The following is a 20425-nucleotide window of genomic DNA, read 5'->3' on the forward strand; positions in this document are numbered from 1 at the left end:
AGGTGATAGATATCCCAATTACCCCGGTTTGATCACTACGCATGGTAGGCATGTATCAAAATATCACACGTACCACAGAAATACATACAATCATTATGTGTCCGTAAAAAATTAACAAAAAATGAAAAACAAAAGGATGGATAAAAATATGCTAGGCAAACACTAAAACAAAGTTGCATGGTTATATGGTTTTTTTTTGGTTATATGTTAATATTAGACAAAGTGCACATTATAAAAAAAAGATAAAGAGCACCAGTTCCTAGTAACAAAAGTTTTAAGTCATCAGGAAGACATAACAATTCTAAATATGCATGTGCCTAATAATATAGACTCAAAATCTATAAGGCAAAAATTGTCAAAACTACAAGTAAAAATACGCAACTCCTCACTCACAGTGGAAGATTTTAAGGTATCTCTCTTAGTATCTAATAGAACAGCAGACAAAAAAATCAACAATACTATAACAATAGGATTGATACACTTGACCTATATAAAACCCTACACCCAAAGAACTGCAGAATAAACATTCTTTTCAAGCATACTTGGAATAGTTAAAAAATTCCTCATATCCTGAGCCATAAATTTCAAAAGATTGACTTCATGTAGAATCTGTTCTCTACACATAGTACAATTAAGCTAGAAATCAATTTTAAAAAAAGATAATTAGAAAAATCCCCACAGTTTTAGAAATTTAATTATTCTCATTGTATTAATAATATCCTGTATGTAATGTCTGTTAGATCTATACTGACATTCCTTTGTTCATTCACCTTCCCCTTTTTTATCTAGGTGGGAGTTTTCCACGTGTTAGTCTTTTCAAACAATAACTTTTGCCTTTGTTGATTTTCCTTATTGTATGCTCATTCTATATTTCATTATTTTCTACTCTTTTCCTTATTATTTATTTCTTTTGACTTTCTTTGGGTTTAATTTTTTCCTAACTTCTTGAAGTGGGTGCTTAGTTCATTGATTTTTAGACATATATATTTAATATATGCATTCAAAGCAAAAATTTCCCTGTAGACATATTGGTATGTAATATTTTTTATTAGCTAATCAAAACCTTTTCTAATTTTCACTATAATTTCTTATATTACTCATGAGTGATTAATTTTCAAACATATAGGAAAATTTTCTAATTGTCTTATTTTTGTTGTTAGCCTGAGTACATTATGATCAGAAAACACCCTCTGTGGTTTTAGTCATTTGATTTCTGTTGAAATTTGCTTTAAATGTATTCCTTAGTTGTTGAATGCAATATTCTATATACAGTTGACCATTAAACAGCATGAATTTAAACTGTGTGGGTCCACTTATATGCATATTTCCTTCTGCCTCTGCCACCCCTGAGACAGCAAGACCAACCCCTCCTCTTCCTTCTCCTCCTAAACCTACTCAACATGAGGACAAGGAGGATGAAAATCTTTATGATGATCCACTTTCACTTAATACATAGTAAATATATTTTCTCTTCCCTATGATTTTCTTTTCTTTTCTTTTCTTTCTTTCTTTCTTTCTTTTTTTTTTTTTTTTTTTTGAGACAAAGTCTCGCTCAGTTGCCCAGGCTAGAGTGCTGTGGCATCAACCTAGCTCACAGCAACCTCAAACTCCCAGGCTCAAGCAATCTTCTTGCCTCAGCCTCCCAAGTTGCTGGGACTACAGGCATGTGCTACCATGCCCCGCTAATTTTTTCTATATATATTTTTAGTTTTCCAGATAATTTCTTTCTATTTTTAGTAGAGACAGGGTCTCGCTCTTGCTCAGGCTGGTCTTGAACTCCTAACCTCAAACAATCCTCCTGCCTCGGCCTCCCAGAGTGCTAGGATTACAGGTGTGAGCCACTGCGCCTGGCCCCCTGTGATTTTCTTAATAACATTTTCTTTTCTCTAACTTATTTTATTGTAAGAATATAGTATATAATACATGTGCAAAATATGTGTTAATTGACTTTTTGTATTATTGGTAAGACTTCAGGTCAACAGTAGACTAGTAGTGGTTAAGTTTTGGGGGAATCAAAAGTTGTACATGAATCTTCAACTGCACAGCGGTTGGCACCCCTAACCCCTGTGTTGTTTTAGGGTCAACTGTATTTTCATTAAGCCAAGTTCATTATCATGTTGTTCAAATCTATACACTTACTGATTTCTTTTTTTTTTTTTTTTTTTTGAGACAGAGTCTCACTTTGTTGCCCAGGCTAGAGTGAGTGCCGTGGTGTCAGCCTAGCTCACAGCAACCTCAAATTCCTGGGCTCAAGCGGTCCTTCTGCCTCAGCCTCCTGAGTAGCTGGGACTACAGGCATGCGCCACCATGCCCGGCTAATTTTTTCTATATATATATTTTTAGTTGTCCAGATAATTTATTTCTATTTTTAGTAGAGATGGGGTCTCGCTCAGGCTGGTCTCGAACTCCTGACCTCAAGCGATCCACCTGCCTTGGCCTCCCAGAGTGCTAGGATTACAGGCGTGAGCCACCGCGCCCGGCCTACTTACTGATTTTTTTATCTGCCTATTTTATCTGATACTGATAAGTGTGTGAAAATTCATCATGATTGTTGATTTGTTTACCTTCCCTTAGAGTTCCTTCAAATTTTGTTTACATATTCTGAGTCTATATTATTATTATTTTCAAGCAAATTTAGAAGTTTCTTCTTCCCCATTAGTTGAACTATGTGTCATCATGAATTTCTCCTATTTTTCCATGGTAATGCTTTTTGCCTTAATGTATCCGTTGCTGATCTACTATTAACATAGCCACATAGCTTTCTTTTGGTTAGTGTTTGCAGGGTATATCTTTTTCTACCCTTTTACTTTAAACTTTTCTGTATCCTTACATTTGAGATGTAACTGTTGTAAATAATTTATATATATATTTTAAAATTCAATCCCTCTTTATCTTTTAATTGGTGCATTTAATCCATGTACATTATTTCAAGTATTGATACATTGGGGTTTAAGTCTGTCACCTTAATACAATTTGTCTTGCATGTTCTATGTTCCTCTTTTTCTGTTTTCTAGCCTTCTTTTGGGTTAGTCAAGTATTTTCCATAACTCCATTTCCTTCTCTATATGTTATATGCCATTTCAAACATTTTTTGTGTTTACTCTTTACTATTTATAACATGTATACTTGACTTATACAATTCCAATATTATTTAGTACCTTTATCTCCTTCCAGAAAAATGCAAGAATCATGGAGTTCTTTAACTCTCTTTATGCCATTATTAACTTAAATGACATCTTTATATAGCATTTTAATTGTATATGTAATACAATCCCACAGTATATTATTATTATATTTATATGGTCAATATTCATCTCAGTTTACCCACGTGTATATTGCTCTTTCCTTTCTACATATTTCTTTCTACATCTCCAAACTTCCATCTGGGACTATTTTCCTTTTGTCTGAAAAACACTCTTTGACATTTCCTTTGGTGCAATTTAACTGGTGTTAAATTCTTTCATTTTTTTGTGAAAAAAATGTTCTATTTAATGTTTATTTTTGGAGGCTAACTTGCCGGATGTATAATTCTAGTCTGGTAATTATTTTCTTGGCATTCTGAAAATATTATTTCACTGTCTTTTGCCTTCATTATTTCTATTGAGAAGTCCAACTGTTGCTTCTTTAAAAGTAATTTGTCTTTTTTTCTCTGTCTGGTTTAAAATTTTTCTCTTTGCCTTCAGTTTAGTAGTTTTATTTGATGGATTTAGGTACAGATTTCTTTATACTAATCCTCATTGGTGGTCTTAAGACTTCTTGAGTTGATAGGTTGATGTTTTTCAATAATTTTGATAAATTCTCAGTCATTATTATTATTCTATCACTTCAATTACTGGTGTGGTAGACCTCCTTCCTATGTCTTCCATATCTCTTATCCTCTTCAAGTTCTTCTAACCTGTTATCGCTCCATGCTTAAGTCTGAATATTTTCTTCTGCTTTATGTTCCAGCTTATTAATTCTTTCTTTATCTGTGAAAAAAAACAACACTGTCTTCTTAATTTGTGTGATGGGTTTTTTTTTCAATTCTTGAATTTCCATTTTGTTGTTATTGTTTTTTTTTTTTTCAGTTTCCAGATCACTGCTGAAATTCTCAAATCTTGTTTTTCATCTCCTTGAACATAGTAAGTATAATTATTTTAAAGTCTGTGTCTGATAGTTTAAATGTCTGGTGTTTCTGTGTGTATGTTTGTATTGACTGTTATTTCTGTTGATTGTCATTCATAATGTCTTGTTTTCTTGTGGATTGGTTATGTTTAAATTATGTTTTAGATATTGTGTGTGCAATATTGTTTCTAGAAAATTTTGAGGCCTAGAATCATGTTAGCTTCCTGTAGAGTGGTTTTGTTTTGGCTTCTGCCAGGTAGCTGGGGACACTAGCCATCCAGGACTATTTTGGTCCAATTGATAGTTGCTAGCTGAGTTGCAGTCTTTGCAAGAACCTCCTCTGGTTCATGCTTACTCCCAGGCTACAGACTTTAGTGTGTCTATTCCAAATTGATTGGGGCTTATTAGTTGGCTTAGTCCATTTATGTGTTGCTATAAATGCATACCTGAGGCTGGGTAATTTATAAAGAAAAAAGGTTTATTTGGCTCATGATCCTGCTGGCATCATGGAAGACTAGTGGAAGACTGAGCATCTAGTGAAAGCCTCAGGCTGCTTCCACTCATGGCAGAAGGTAAGAGGGAACTAGTGTGTGCAGAAATCACATGGCAAGAGAGGAGGAAAGGAGTGGGGAGGTGCCAGACTGTTTTTAACAACCAGCTGTCATGGGAACTAACAGAGTGAGAACTCACTCATTACTGTGAGAATAGCACCATGCCATTTATGAGGGATCACCCCCAACCCATGACCAAAACACCTCTCTTTAAGCTCCACCTTCAATACTGGGGATCAAGTTCCAACATGATGTTTGCGGGAACAAACATCCAAACTGTCGCGCTAGTCCTTTCCCTCCTTGGCAGGCCTGAACACCAATCCCTGTAGCCCGCAAGGATATCAGAACTGCACCTTGGCCTTTTGGCTTCTCAGGATTGCCACCTCAGAACTGGCAAATGCCTCCTGGGGGAGAGTGTCCCCAAATGTTGTTCTCTCTTCTTGGCGTCGGCCTCCTGTCCTAGATCCTAGCAAGGTAAATGTTCACTGTCATGGTAGACTTCTCCGTGGTGCTTCAGTCAGATTTTAATTTTTTAAAATTTCTTTCTTTCTTCCTTTTTTCTTTTTTTGGAGACAGAGTCTCTCTCTGTTGCCCAGGCTAGAGTGCCGTGGCATCAGCCTAGCTCACAGCAACCTCATACTCCTGGGCTTAAGTGATCCTACTGCCTCAGCCTCCCGAGTAGCTGGGACTACAGGCATGCCCAGCTAATTTTTTTCTATATATATTTTTAGTTGTCCAGATAATTTCTTTCTATTTTTAGTAGAGACAGGGTCTCGCTCTTGCTCAGAGCTGGTCTCGAACTCCTGAACTGAAACAATCCACCCACCTCAGCCTCCCAAGTGCTAGGATTAGAGGTGTGAGCCACCATGCCTGGCCAGATTTTAATTTTTTAAATTTCAGAATATTATAGGGGTACAACTGTTTTGGTTACATAAATTGCTTTTGTACACTTTGAGTCAAAGATATAAGTGTGCTCATCACCCAGATAGTGTGCATTGTACCTGGTAGGTGTGAATTTACCCATCCTCTCCTCCCCACTCCCACCTGCGTGATTTCCATGGAGTTTTACTTCCATATGTACATATAAGTGTGGATCAATTAGTTCCAATTTAGTCGTGAGTACATGTGGTGTTTGTTTTTCCATTCTTGAGATACTTCACATGGAAGAATGGTCTCCAGTCATCCAGGTTGATATAAAAAGTATTAGTGTAAGCCAGGTAGGCCACTTTGAGCTATTTGCACAAAAATATGTTATAAGTTTTTTAAATGAAATTTAAAGTTTTCCACGTTTAATGTAAAAAGAGTAGTAGTGAATTAGCTCAGATGAGTCACCCCCGCCATCCTCCAGGATAAAGGCAGAAATTTTGGTATCAAGCCAAAAAGTGACCACAGTATTTTGGCCAAGTGAAAACATGAGGTTACAATAAGTGTAATATATACTTTTATGGATAATATTAAAAATTATTAAATTATTAAAAATAAAAATTACAAAAGAAACGTGAAGCTGTGGCCCCCTTTTCCTTCTCATTCCTTCACAAATACTCATGTATTGAGAGCAGCTCCCCGTTCAAATTCTCTGTCGGGTCCGGGCACATGCAGATGAAGGAGCCAAAATCCTTGCCTCCGAAAACATCTACCGGAAGTCCCCTGTGCCGAGTGCGGTGGCACCTGCTACTTCAGAAAACCCCACCTGGACGTCGGGTGTGGTCAGCCCTATTTTACAGATGAGGAAACTGAGGCTCAGAGGGGTTTAGTGTCCTGCACAGGGTCATACAAGCCAGTTCATGACTGACCTGAGCTTGGCACCAGACAAAGTTGAAGTTCACACACATCACATCTTTTTGTTATACCACGCAGTTCCAAAGCTGAAAATAATTTCTGTTAAATTATTCCTTAGCACCCACTGTGTGCCAGCTTCCACACGCAGGCGGTTTAGGGCTTTATCTCCTTTAATCCTCTTCACAACTTGTCAACGTGGGAGGGTTATTTCTACTTTTTCCAGATAAGAAAGTATAAATTCAAGGATACACATAAGGTATCGTGGCTAGAAACTGGCAGAATTTGAGCCCAGGTCTGACTGCCTGAAAGGACATTTTTGTCCTACTACGTGAATGACAGTATTTGGCCGAATGTGATCAGTGTGTCAGGAAAGTGCCGTCCGATGCCTGCAGGATTCAGAGCAGGGAAAGTTACTCTGGCGGGGAGTTGGCCGTGAGTGAGGGTGATCAGGGAAGCCTGCGCGGAGGAGCAGGCTCTGGAGGTGGCCGTGGGGCTTCCCCGGCAGAGAGGACGGGGCAAGGCAAGTGCGTGACGACAGGGCAGAGGCTCTCGCTCTCCCCTCGGCGACAGCCGTTCTTGAGGGCCGCTGTGCGCTGGGACCGCTTAGCCGTCAGCTGACGAGAGGATGAGACACAGTGGGATCTGGATCACAGGTTCCAGAGGGACGAGGCGTGTGCAGGGCGCATGCTCAGATGCAGAGACAAACCCTTAGACAATTGAAACCTGGGAGCCACCATAAGGACGGGGCCCAGGTGGTGGCAGAGTGGAGTAAGCGTGGCCTCCCTTGTGGCCACGGCTTCCCTGTGGCTTCTTCTTTTGACTGGTCCCCTCCTTGGTGGCTGCTTTTCAGATGTCTCACATATATGGGCCTTGAAATAACGTTTGACAAGTTTCGATCTTTCAGGGAGCGTGATGGCGCAGGGGTAAGGCTGTCCTCAGCAGGGTCCCCACATTTCTAAACCCGTTGTTCTTATTTCTCTCCAGAGAGGGCCAGGAGACGCTGAGATGCTCGCTGGCATCAGGGTTTGCTGTCGTGGCTGGCCTTTGCAGAGAAGAGTGGTGAGTTTTACGAAGTTTTGCGAAGTGACATCTTTGGTCTGCAAGTCTAAAGCCGGGCAATGTGAGTCTTCAAAAGGAGAGGGAGGTGCAGGTGCAGGTGCAGGCTGGATTATAAACCCAGAGTTCACGTTCTGCTTCCAGTAGCATTTTCTAGCTGAGGGACTCTGGGCACACTTTTAAACCCTCTTGACACCCAATTCCTCTGACTATTAAAACAGTAGCGACATCAGTGCCTGCTCCAGAGGACATGCCCAGCACAGTGTTTGGCACAGAGCTGGTGTTCAAAAGAAGTTTTTTTGTATCTGAATCTGAGTCAGAATGTTCTCCCTTCATAAGACTGTTTTTAGCATCTATCTAAGAGCTGGTCTTTGATGCTAAAAGAAAACACCTTCCAAGCTCTACTGAAAGCTGCTGGAAGGTAAAACATGCAGTGGGCATTCACAGCTCCCAGTGCAGGCAAACTCACCTGGCTGCAAGGGGCAACTGCAGCCACGTCCTCTGGTGAATGTGAACGATGAGGTCCCCACCAAGGTGGGCTGCAGTGAGCTCTTAGCATACAGCTGTGCTGTGGGTGAGCACAGGCCACACCCATGAAGCTTGGCTGACACAGGGAGAGAGCTGCCCTCGGGACACCTCCCCAGCTGCTGGGCACACTCAGGAGACTAGCCAGCCAGAGTGGAAGGAATGCCTGTGCTTGGCAGATAAGCAAAGACAGGTAAGGTCGGGGCAAACGGCCAGTGGGTCAGGCCATCTCCAAGGCTCAGCCTGAGTCAGGCTGGTGACTCAGGTGTGGTCCTGGAGCCATGGGCACCGCCCCTCTTTGGAGAACAGGGGGTTTCTACCTGTTCCTGCCTTCTGGGGGCTCCTTTCAGGGTGTCCTGTGGGAAAAAGAGGGTTTTACAGAAGACATCTCTGGTTTTAGGAAGAATTAAGAATAAATGGCAGGTACTGATTGCACTAAAGTACACACACGAAATTTCCAACTAAGATGCTGATTGTTATTTTAAGCAAAAATGTCTGTGTTTTCAGAAAGACACGTACAGGATTCCACTGATATGAGATATCTAAAATGGTCAAATTTATAGAATCAGGATGTGGAACGGTGGTTGCCAGGTCTGGGGGAGGGGGAGTAGGCAGTTACTCCTCTCAACAGGCACGAAGTTTCAGTTAAGCAAGATGAGTAAGTTCTAGAGATCTGCTGCACAACAGTGCACCTACACTCAATGATACTGTATTGTGCACTTAAAAATGTGTTAAGAGAATAGATCTCATAGTCAGTATTCTTACCACAATAAAATTAAAAAAAAATTTTTTTTAATGCCTATATTTTAAGTGAGGTTTGCCTGGAAAGGTTGTAGAAAGAGTTGAGGTCAACCCTGTCTTACCAAGGAGTTTGTTATCCCTGTGAACGAGTGAGAAATACACATGAAACATGAGAATTAAAAATAGGTGGGTTTTTTTTCCCCCAACCATCTTACTTTTTATAGTTATTTTGAAGAAATCTGCATTTTTCACTTGGAATGTGCTGTGCCTTTGTTGGCCAGCAATGTGTACCCGTCTGCCCGCCTGTTTCCAGTGGCTTGTCAGGCTCACTAATTAGAGAGCTGCCGCCTGATTCACCTTGTTAATTAGAGGGACTTGCACACGGAGGCCTCCGGGCAGTGCGCGAGAGAGCCTCGCACCAGTGCCCCGAGAACGACACGGTCTGTGAAGTCATCCTTCTCATCTACCTTCTATTTTTCATTTGAAATGAATAAATCATTGAGATTTTCCTTGTGGAGTGAGAATGCAAGAATTCACATCTTTGTAAGATGTAAATTACATGTGATCAGTAGGAAGGGATGAGTCGTGCATTGTACTTACATGATTTCCTAATTTACGTCTTGTCGCTGGATAAAAAAAAAAAAAAAAAAAAAGGCCTGGGATATGTGTCTCCTTCCCGGGAATTGGTGCCCTTCATCTGGTAAAAGAGGGTGTTGAGTGAGAAACACAGTTGTTTCATTTTAGCTGTTGGAGTCTGGCCTGGTGGTTCGTTGTTCACTTGCATGGAGGGCGGGGGAATCCTCTGGAAGCCTGGCCTCAGAGCAGCTCTGTTGGACCAGCGCCTTATCCTCAGCCTCCCCCAGGGACCTGTCCACTCAGGAAAAAGCAGGGCACAGCAGGTAATCTCGATGGAGATCCTCTTTTGCAAGAGAGATCCTTACTTACTGGAATTGAGGCTTTAGATGTATCTTTTTTTAAAAAAATCTAATTTTTAAAAACAATATTTTGGCTTTATTAGACTATGGACCCAATCCCAAAAGCAGTAGTGCCATAAAACAGCATGTTGCCTCCTTTCCTACCTGCGTAGGACACTTTGGAAATTAGTTTCAGTGGCTTTCTCTCCAATTATTTGATTAAAATTAAGTGCTACGGTTAAACAAGACTGGGAAAAGGCAGTGAGTTCTCATTGGCAGAAAGGAAGGTGGTCACTGAACGTGCCCCACGACGACGTCTGGGGGTCTCTGCTGAGGAGTCTGATTAAACAACCCTGTTATCAGACTTGGTGGTGAACTGATGTCTTAAGCGTGCTTGACCTTTTTGCTCATCCTAGCATTTGCAGACACTGTACGTGCTTGCCTGCAGAGATTTTGGCAAAAGATTTGCAAATATTTCTTTATAGACAGGAAAGGATTTTATACCTGCTCTTCCTAGGAAGGGCATAGACCAGGGTAATTGTTTTCTAGGATGTTCTTTCCACCATTCTGAACATCTGATTTTGTGCCCACAAGCATGCATTGAGCACTTGCTGCATGCAAAACACTGCCCCAGCCTGGAGGGAAACCCAGGACACAGAGACCATGCCCGTCCTCAGGATGGAGAAGCAGCATATCGTTAGCACACAGGGTGGGGAGTGCTCCGGCGCCTGGTGCCTGGACGGGGAGGGGAGTTTGGACAGGAGTCATAGAGAGAGGGATGTTTGTGAGGGTTCCCCGGGCATGAGCAGAGCTTTTCAGGTGGACAAAGCCTTCCAGCCAGGGTGTGAGTGGCTTGGGGAGGCCAGAGAAGGGGGGAGTGAGAGGAGAGACAGCTGCAAAGGCAGGATGGCACCAGTCAGTTCCCAAAGGGCTGCCTTTCCAGCCTCCAGATGTTACCTGGGCATGCTCCCCGGTGCAGCATCACTTAGTGTGTGCACTGTTGAGGCCCGGCTGGAAGGGCAAGGAGTCCACGTGTGGACACCCCAGGCAGGCTTTCTGCTCAGCAGGAACCCAGGCAGGCTTTGGGATGCCACAGGAGGGCGCAGAAGTGTGCTGGGCTTCTCTGGCACATTTGCTCCAGCCCTGGGTGCAGGAAATAGTGGCAGTAGGGAGTAAAGAGGGGAGGTGGATACTGACCTGCCAGGAATTTCACAGACAAAAGAAGCCATCTCTGTGAGAGCCTCAACCTGTTCAACCTCAAGAATTTTACTGAAGATCCAGGTGCAGCCATGGGCCCTCAGGCAGCACTTCCAAACACCTAGTTCAGCTCATCAGACCTGCTCTTTGCTAGGGTCAGAAAAAGACACCATCCCCTGCCTGTAAGAAGCTTGCGAGAGCCAGGCAGAAACAATGGTGTTTGCAGGGATGTAGATAACACAGCAGCCAGGAGAGGGAGGTAGCACAGGGAAGGTGGCACCAGTATTGAGTTTTCCGGGATGAACAGGGACTTACTAGACTGGAGTGGTGGGGAAGGGTGGTCTGGACAAGGAGCAGCAAGTGCAAGGGCAAATATGCATGGTGTGTTCAGGGGCTACCAGGATTCTCAGAGGCTCTGACTCGGCATGAGCCTGGAGGGTGTGCAGCAGGGTCCAGGGGGCAGAGGATTGGAGGATTTGGGGCTAGTGTAAACAGGCTCAGATTTGAATTTGTAAAGGAGGCTCCTGCTCCCTACTCCAGTTGTTCAACACCAGGACGCTTTTCACATGGTTTTCTAAGGTATTGTGCAATGCACTAGTAGAGGCTATTTTACCATCGAGGCAAGAGCTAACCAGGGCCCAAACCAGCACAGACTGAGAGATTCTGAGGGCTCTGAGTGGTGAGAGGTAAGGACTATCCAGGAAGAAGCTTCCAGCTCAGGAGGCTGAGCATCATAGTGAATTAATACCCTTCTATTCGTAGAGTCTAGCAGTTGCATCTTGTAGCTATGTGAGACTTCCTGCTTCACAGCTTACTGGTGTACAGCCATGGAAATGGAAAATCCAGCCACATTCCCTCCCACCGTCCAAGTGCTGTTGGATACGATGATGAATTCATTACCACCAGAACACACTGCTGCTTCTAAATTGGTTGTGCAATGGCAGTTGCAAGCTGTAACATCCCTGTCAACTTTATATGGTGTGCCCGCACCTTTTTAAAAAAGAAAGTCCCTCTTTGCTATAAGAGTGGGCCAGCTTGCACCAGGGGACACAGAGCTGGGCCCCATCCTAACTCAGGAATCCCTGGGGCACTTCCACGGGGGTGAAAATATCTTCTTCTTGGACAAGTCCTGTCTGTGGAGGGACCTTTCCAGATCCTGTGGGAGACTCACCATGATGTGTAAATATTGACCTAGTGGATGCCAGCAGTCCCCAAATCTGCTTGGCCCCCTCCCTCTGGGGAAAGTCAAGAGAGCGTGTACAGGGGTTTGTACACCTACTCTGTCTCCACGTTGGTCACAGCTGCTGCTGGGCTTTGGATTTTCAGGGTTGGAGAAGAAGCTTGGGTTTAATCTGTAATCTGTAATCCTTCAAGATTCAATCAGCCGTCACTTATGAATGCCAGGCACTGTGCTGGGCACAGAAACGCTCGCTGGAAGCCCCGGTGCATCCGAGAGGAGCGTCCGGGGAAGGGCCCTGTGCTCAGGGCCTCTTGCAGGGCACCGGTGCTCAGGCTAAAGCCTGTGTCTCCCCGCATGTAAAGAAGGCATCTGTGCCAGGCTTTGTTCTTTAGCAGGTTATTTGCTTCAGTAACATGAGTTACAAGAAAACGAAGAGGTGGAAGAAAAAAAAACCCATGGTGACATGAAAACATTATTAAAATAGCAAGTGAAAGCCCCACAAGGTTTCCTCCCAGATGTGAGGCCCCCTCGGACCCCTCCCCCAGCCCCTTGGACCTGGGGCTGTGCCGTGGTCTGCCCTAGATGACCCTCACAGCACCAGCTGCCTCCCACGGGGTCTGAGCACCACACACGGGTGCTTTAGTTTCCCAAGCGCGAGGCACACCCCAGAGGACGAAGGTGCCCCCCGCCGCCCCCAGAGTCCAGCAGCCCCGTGGGCTCTTGGGAAGCCTTTGCTAATTGAGTGACAGTGTCTCCAGACACTTAAAAATGTCACCATTTGCTCGATTATACAGGCGGTGTGCGTTAATGGCAGATGATTTGGAAAATGCAGAGCTGCTGAACTCCCTTTCCAGAGCGATGTTCCATCAGTTCAGGTCAAATGCGTGCCCCTGACACCCACCTACACAATGCTCTGCCTGTAAGCCAACTGACTTTACATCTTGATTTCTGGACTTTAGCTTTATTCTTTTGTAGGGAGTGCAAATCATTTACAATAATGATTATTACAAAATTAACTCTTTCAATGGAAGTTTTTTTGGGGAAGGGGAGGAAGCCTTCTAAACTTGGTGGTCTTTCTTTGCAATCACAATGAATACGAGAGTTACAAATTTCCAGCGACTTGATTTACCTAAGGTGGTCATGCCCACCTCCTCCCCAGCAGGTGGCTTGGGTTGCTACTATGCCAAGTAGGGTCCAGTTGTTACACACAAGGCAGGAAGGTGAGTGCCATGGACACTCCTAAGAATGATTAATGTTGGCCAGAATGATTAGCGTTGGCAGACTTGGATGGGGGGTGTGCGGCTGTGCGCGTGGATGCCGACATCCAAACTGCGGAAGGCTGCATGGGTCTGCCCAGCGCTGGCAGCAAGCCCCGAAAACGAGTGACTGGCTGATCTGCCCATGACACGCAGGTAGCCTCTTGTTCTTCCTGTTGGTCCTTTGCTGGCATAGCAACCAGTCCTTAAGTCTAAGGACTCATTTTGAGATAACTTTAACCCACATTTATGTTTCCAAATTTGGTGATTTCGTGACTATGCCCTGAAAATTACATGGTTGATGTTTTCTTAAGGGTAAGAACCATATTCACAGTTCTACAAATGTGGATTGAGCACGCCCTACACTCGAGGTCCCCTAACTGACACAGGGCCATTTCCTTGCCCTGCGGGTGCTCACAGAGGCCCGTGGGCAGACACCTCCCTACAGGGAGACGTGAGCCGGCTCAGGAGTCCGCCCACGAGAAGCACTGTGGTCAGTCCTCAGGAAGGTGGCATTGGAGCAGAGGACACCGGGGAGCAGGGGGAGAGAAGGAGCACGTGGGGGTGGGGAAGGCTCAGGTCATGCCCCCAGCAAAGGGCCAGAGCAGGCAAAGGCCTGGGGACAGAAAGGAGCCACAAACTCCAGCTGCCAGGCAGCGCTTGCAAAGGGGGCAGCTCAAAGACTGCTTTATGTGGCCTGCACTCTGTTACATTTTCTTTTTTAATTAGCTGTCAACATTTAAATACTGAGAGGTTTCACACTAAATGTAAAATCAAACCAAACCTGGATTCTGGTTCTCTAAAAAATCTGGCATCTGCATTCCCGCCTCACAGAGTCAGCTGGAGCCGAGCCCGGCTGCATGCACAGGGCTGACAGCCTGCCTGGCCCCCGAGGCAGCAGAGCCAGGAGCTACGGCATGAGGGGCCAGCAGAGAGGGAGCAGGGCCTGGCTAGGCAGCGGCTCCGTGTCCTGCGGGCAGCAGAATGCCCAGCACGTTTGCTTTCAGAAAGATGTCTCTGATTACGGCCGGGAGGATGGATTTAATGGGGCCAGACAGGAATCTGTTCACAGTAGTTCAGGGGAGAGGTGAGAGTGGGAGGGGTGATGTGGTGGCTGAATAATGATGGCCTCCCCAAAGATACCAGGTCCTTGTCCCTGGAACCTGTGAATGTCATCTTATATGGCAAAAAGGACTTTGCAGGTGTTTATTAAGGATCTTGAGATGGGGTGTCTCCTGGATAAACCAAGTGGCCCCAAATGCGATCGCATGTATCCTGATAAGACGGAGATTTGACACAGACAGCAGAGGGGGGGAGGCCATGTGACCATGGAAACAAAGATAGGAGTGATGTGGCCACAAGCCAAGGAACGCCAGCAGCCACCAGCACCAGAAAAGGCATAGGACCATTCTCCTCTGGAGCCAGCAGAAGGGGTGTGGCCCTACTGATGTGTTGATTTTGTCCCACTGGTACTGAACTTTGGCCTCCAGATCTGGGAGAGAGTAAATCTCTGTTGTCTTAGGCCACTGAGTTTGTGGCCATTTGTTACAGAGACATAAGAAATGAATACGGACAGCATCAGAGACAACTAGGAGTGGAATCCACCAGGCTGGAGACTGACTGGATGTGTTTGTTGAAGGAACAGCAGCAGGCAGGGGACGCTGATGGGACCCAGCCAGAAGTGGGCCGAGACTCAGCAGCGGTGCAGGAGGAGAGCACAGGAGGCAGGGAGAGGGCAGGACAGAGCCCAGCGGGGAAGGAAGAGGCATAACTGAGGTGCATAATTGAGCTGGAAACTGCAGTCCTGCAGGGGAACCTCCGGGAGACCATGGGAAACACACCCACCTCCATTGTCCCTTGAAAGGAGGGGGAGCTGGGAACACAGAAAGCATCTGCTCAGGCCCTGGGTGTGTGGCTTGGGCAAGTGCTGGGTGAGGACCCCAGCAAGAGGAACGGGTCAGGGGAGAGTGCTGAATCTAGTTCGCGGTGGGTTGGGTTTGCATCGCACGGAGAGTCTGGGCAGGTTGACCCTGGGCACAGCGGAAGCTTTGGAAGCCACCAGAGAGAGTAAGGCAGTAAGCGAGGATGCCTCCTTCAAGGAGAAGGGTAGGGCAGAGGCTGAAGGGAGGCTTGGGTAAAAGGCGGACTTTTTTTTTTTTTTTTTTTGAGACAGAGTCTCGCTCTGTTGCCCAGGCTAGAGTGAGTGCCGTGGCGTCAGCCTAGCTCACAGCAACCTCGAACTCCTGGGCTCAAGCGATCCTCCTGCCTCAGCCTCCCGAGTAGCTGGGACTACAGGCATGTGCCACTGTGCCCAGCTAATTTTTTTCTATATATATTTTTAGCTATTCATATCATTTCTTTGTATTTTTAGTAGAAACGGGGTCTCGCTCTTGCTCAGGCTGGTCTTGAACTCCTGACCTCAAGTGATCCTCCTGCCTCGGCCTCCCAGAGTGTTAGGATTACAGGCGTGAGCCACTGCACCCGGCCAAGGCGAACTTTTCAAACCATGATTCCACCAGTCAGTCAATGAACACTATTTGAGCACTGACTCTTTCACAGTCTCTGAGGATACAGCAGTTATCAAAGCACAGAAAACTCTGTCCTTGAAGAGTAAAGATGTTACCAAAAAAATGTGTAATTTCAGATACTGATATGAAACATGAAGAAATAAATTAGGGTGATGTGATAGAATGCCACAGGGCTACCTGGGCTAGCCTGGGTAGGGAAGGCCTCTCTGAGGAGGTGACTGCTGAGCCGACTCATGGGTGATGAGAAGGACCTAGCTGGGCAGAGAACTGGGGGAGGGTGGGCCAGTGCAAAGGCCCTGGGGCAGGTGTTCAAGGGGGAGGGAGGAAGCACTTTAAAAGATCACCTTGGCTTTTGCGAGGGAAATGGACTCAAAGGGGCCTGAGGAAAGGCAGGGCGGCCAGCGAAGAGGCTCCCACTGTCGTCCAAGCTGGTGGGATGATGGGAGACATCCTAGCAAAGGTGAGCATCACTGCGACAGGCCTGTCTGGATCCGCTGTAATCGCTGTGGGACTAAAATGACACACAGAAGGACGAAATTGCCATTTCTGAGGTGATCGTGCCCCAGCAGTGGTGTAATGCATTGTATTAAGTAGGGAGGAAACTTGGTAACTGCCTGGCATTACTTCACAGGCAATGTATTCTACCAGGCGTGTGTTGTTAGCAGGTATTACACTTGGTTAGGAGGACTCCGCCAATTAATTAGCTGCTTTGATTGGGTGGTGGAAAAGGTACCTTTAATAGGGGCAGACTTTTCACAAATCAACCCATGGCTGGGATGGAGGTTTCAGAGTGCAGGTGCTTCCGGGGCAGGTGGAGAAGCCCAGGATGGGAGAGGTTCCTGGGGACAGTTAGCTCCCGAGGCACAACCCTTGCAGGTCCCTTTGGAGAACTGGTTTGGAGGGAGACTGTAAGTTGGCTCTTCTGCTTGCCTTGGTGGCTGGCTGGGACCCACTGGGTGGGCACAGCATCGTGGTGCCCTCTGTTGCGCGTGGCTGTCTTGTGGCTCCAGGACTGCAGCCCAGCCTTCCCTGCCCCGACACCTCCGAGGGGGCCCGGACATGGTGCTGGGAGAGGTTGGACGTGGGGAGTGCAGTGGGCCGATGTGGGGGCAAGGGCATGCACTCACCTTCCGCCCATAGGTGGGGAAGAAGGTTGGAAGGCCAGGGTGGCAGAGCTACGCTCTGGGAAGGGGCTGGCTGAGTCTTGCCCAAGACCCTAGTGACCTCAGGAAAGCCTTCTGGGGCAACAGACTGTTTGTCCTCCAGACCAGGGCTGGGGGAGAGGTGTGCGCTCACCCAGTTCAGCACAGGTAGTATGGTGTGAAGAGGCTGGACCACTCACAGCAGGTCTCCTGCGACTGCAGCAGGTGACAGACTCAGGGTCAGACAGAGACAAAGCCCTGGTTCTGCCTTTGTGGGCCTTAGTTTCCTCCACTGTAAATGGGAACAGCCCTGCCCATGCTGAGTTCAACGAAGATTAAGCGGCAGTAAGGGCAGGGTGGGCTGCCAACGGGGCAGAACCTCGAAGACGTGGAGCAGAGGGGAAGAGGCCGGGCACAGGAGGGCAAATACTGCAGCATCCGGTTTACGGAGGTGCTGGACTAGGCCGATCCACAGAGACAGAGCAGGACAGAGGTTGCTGGGGCGGGGTGGGGGACAGGGAATTACTGTTGAATGGGCGCAGAGTTTCTGTTGGGGATGACAAAGTTTTGGAAATGGATAGGGTTGCACAACATTGTGAATATACTTAAATGCCACTGAATCATACACTCAAAAATGGTTGAAATGGTAAATTGTGTTTTATGTATATTTTTTCACAATTAAAGAAAAAAGGACTAGCACCTTCTGATAACCCTAAGTTGGAATTCCTGAGGCTGCTGTCGGCCTGGCTGACCCGCGGCCCAGGCTGGGACCCCAGCCTCCACTCCAAGGCCACAGAAGTCAGAAGCAGAGGATAGCAGCTAATCGTGGACAGTTTTGAAAAGAACGGAAGGATATTGAAAGCAGAACCCCATTGCCAGTAATCCTCATAGTTATAATGTTTACGCACTTATTCTTTATAAGGTTTTATATGATTTTATGCCTTTTTTTGTTGTGGTGGTGACTGTTTAGCAGTATTTCATACGCATTTCTCTGTATCCCTGGAAACCATATAGAACATCGCAATGGTGGTATAACATTCCATGCAATTCATATGCCGTAATGCACTTGGTCAGTCCCAAGTGAAGGTCACAACGTAAGTGACATGGCCATCAACGTCTTTGTGGATACATCTCTGTCTTCCCCCTATTTCCCTGGGTAGGTTTTAGAGGCAGGATTACTTGCATGTATCATTGCACCTTTAGGTGTTTGCTCCACGGTGGCAGAGTGAGTCCCAGACAGGCTGTGCCCTCTGACACCCTTGTCTGGCTGGCGGGGTTTCCTTCCCTCAGCACCCAGCCTACCTCCCGTGGCCTGGCACTGGTGGGTGGTGTTGGCTGGTTCCATACGGAGAAAAGGGGATCTTGGTTCAGTTGGTGTCATTTCCGCGAGTGCACTACCAACTCCACTGGTGACCGTCCGGGAGCTCCTGGGACGCCGAGGTGCTCTAAGTCCCAGCTCAGAAGGTGGGGCCGACCCGCAGGAGTGGATGTTAGAGACAGTCCCCATGCGGAACCAGGGCGAGCCCTGCGCCCTGTGGCAGGCTTATGGTAGTAGACTCAGATGGCCCTGCAGCCCCCGTGGAGAACATTTGCCATCCAGCAACTGTCATTTTCGGCTAGAGCCTTATAGGTTCTTAAGGATACAAAGGGAGAGAGATTCTTCAGGGGTGTGGAAGGGGGCAGAGGCAGAGCTGGAGGGCAGACACCCCTGCCCTTGGCTCTTCCAGGGGCACTGCCTGGGGCAGGGTGGGTACCCAGGTCCCCTCGTCTCCACCTCCTGCTGGCTCTGGACCCAGCTCTGCCCCATACCTCCAGATGACCTTGGGCATGTTTCTGGATCTCACAGTGCCTCAGTTTCCCTATCAGCTGATAATATTTATTTCTGGGGTTGTGGTGAGGGTGAAGGTTACGATATCAAAGCACCAGGGCCAGCCCTGTGTGACTAAGCAGCATGAGGGTGCCAGCCCTGCTCTCCCGCCACTCCTCCTCCCAGACCGCTCTCCCCAGCAGGTGAGCACCAGGATGGGGTTTCCAGTGCCCAGGGAAGGGCTGATGCTCCTGACAGCCCTGGGAACCTACCCTTCAGCAAGAGGCCCTCAGAGAGAGCGACCTCGTGGCTCTTCCATTGTGCTCGTGGCCCCCAGAACCCACCCAGCTCCAAGTGTCAGCTCTGCGGAGTCCCCTTGGAGTTTGAGAGCTCTGCGTTCTTGGCGATCTTGTTCAGCAAGTCGACCCTCATCTTAATATATTCAGAAGGCATCTGATAATTGTGATAACCCTGATGGGGTGGTGAGCAAGGCAAATTAGCTAAAAGATGATTGATTTTTTTATGCGCAATTTTATCTTCAACCTTTCCTAGCAACGTGCTATGCCAGAGTAATAATTTCTTCTCCCAGGTATTTGCCAGTATCGAGATTGCACATCTATTTATGGTTGCCTGGAAGCCCCATAATTACAATACAGTCCAAGTGCCCATTTTCTTTCCCTGACTACAAATAGGGATCAATCGAATTTTAAATGACTGCTCTGGGGCTCACTCCTGATCGTGACCTTTGTAAATGATTAGAGCTCACCACTGTTGCTGCCTGCCCAGGAAAGGCAAGCGGGCAGAGCTTTCTCACTGGCATTTAATCTGGACGTGAGCCAAAGATATTCCACATGCAGACCGACAATGAGCTGCCAGTACAGCAAGGGCTCGTGGACTTTCTCTCGGCCCCGAAGATTCTTCCTGTGCGTCTCACATGCCCCCTCTCCTTTGTCTACTTCCTGGGTTCTGGGGCTGTCTGCTTGCTCTGGAGCCTGTTGACAGAGCTGCACTCTGGGCTGGAGTCCAGGAAAGGGGCGGCTGGATTCAGAATATCCCAGGAAGTTTTAAACCTGCATGTAAACACTATTTGCTAGCAAGAAGTTTCTTTGCGTTTTGAATCCTTGGGTTCAACCTCAAATGCTAAGCTTTAGATTCTGAAGCTGGAGACACCTGCAGGGTAATCCATTCTCATGAAGGAAGTTGTGCCCAGGACTTGGTGTGAGCTCGCACTGACTGCCCTGGCCATCCTCAGATTCAGGGTAGAGTCACCTGCAGCGTCTTTAAACTTCAAGGCCCCTGGTGCTACTTGAGGGCTGTCACTGGGTGCTGCTGCAGAGCTCCCCTGGAACGTGAGCCCCCTTATTTCAGGGGTGAGGGGTGGGGAAGGCTATTTCCCACCAGCCCCTCTCAGAAGCACACCACCTCCCTGCAGTTAGCAGTGAGGGGCCATGCAGCAGGCGATAGAGCACCCTGTGCTTTGATTGCTGACCCTGCCTCAGTTTCTCTCACTGCTGCCCTTCGGAATGAGCTTGCTATCTTCATCTGTGGTCAGGGTGTTGATTGTGCCATTTAAATACGCTCCCTTCGGCCTTGTTTTTGCAGAGCCCTATTCAATGCAATAACAAAATGTTTCCTTCCAGGCAGT

The 20425-nt window shown here is 46.7% G+C and overlaps 1 long non-coding RNA gene across 1 annotated transcript in view; it reads left to right on the forward strand.

The window, feature by feature from the left end:
• Positions 1–9265, forward strand: part of LOC123624285 — a 36530-nt gene extending 27265 nt beyond the window's left edge. The window contains exons 3-4 of the long non-coding RNA XR_006730101.1: positions 4068–4121; positions 7419–9265. This is a non-coding gene — a long non-coding RNA (uncharacterized LOC123624285). The remainder of the gene's footprint in view (positions 1–4067; positions 4122–7418) is intronic.
• Positions 9266–20425: the final 11160 nt, after the last annotated feature.

The sequence above is a fragment of the Lemur catta genome, chromosome 19 (genome assembly GCF_020740605.2).
Source record: "Lemur catta isolate mLemCat1 chromosome 19, mLemCat1.pri, whole genome shotgun sequence".
NCBI lineage: Eukaryota > Metazoa > Chordata > Mammalia > Primates > Lemuridae > Lemur > Lemur catta.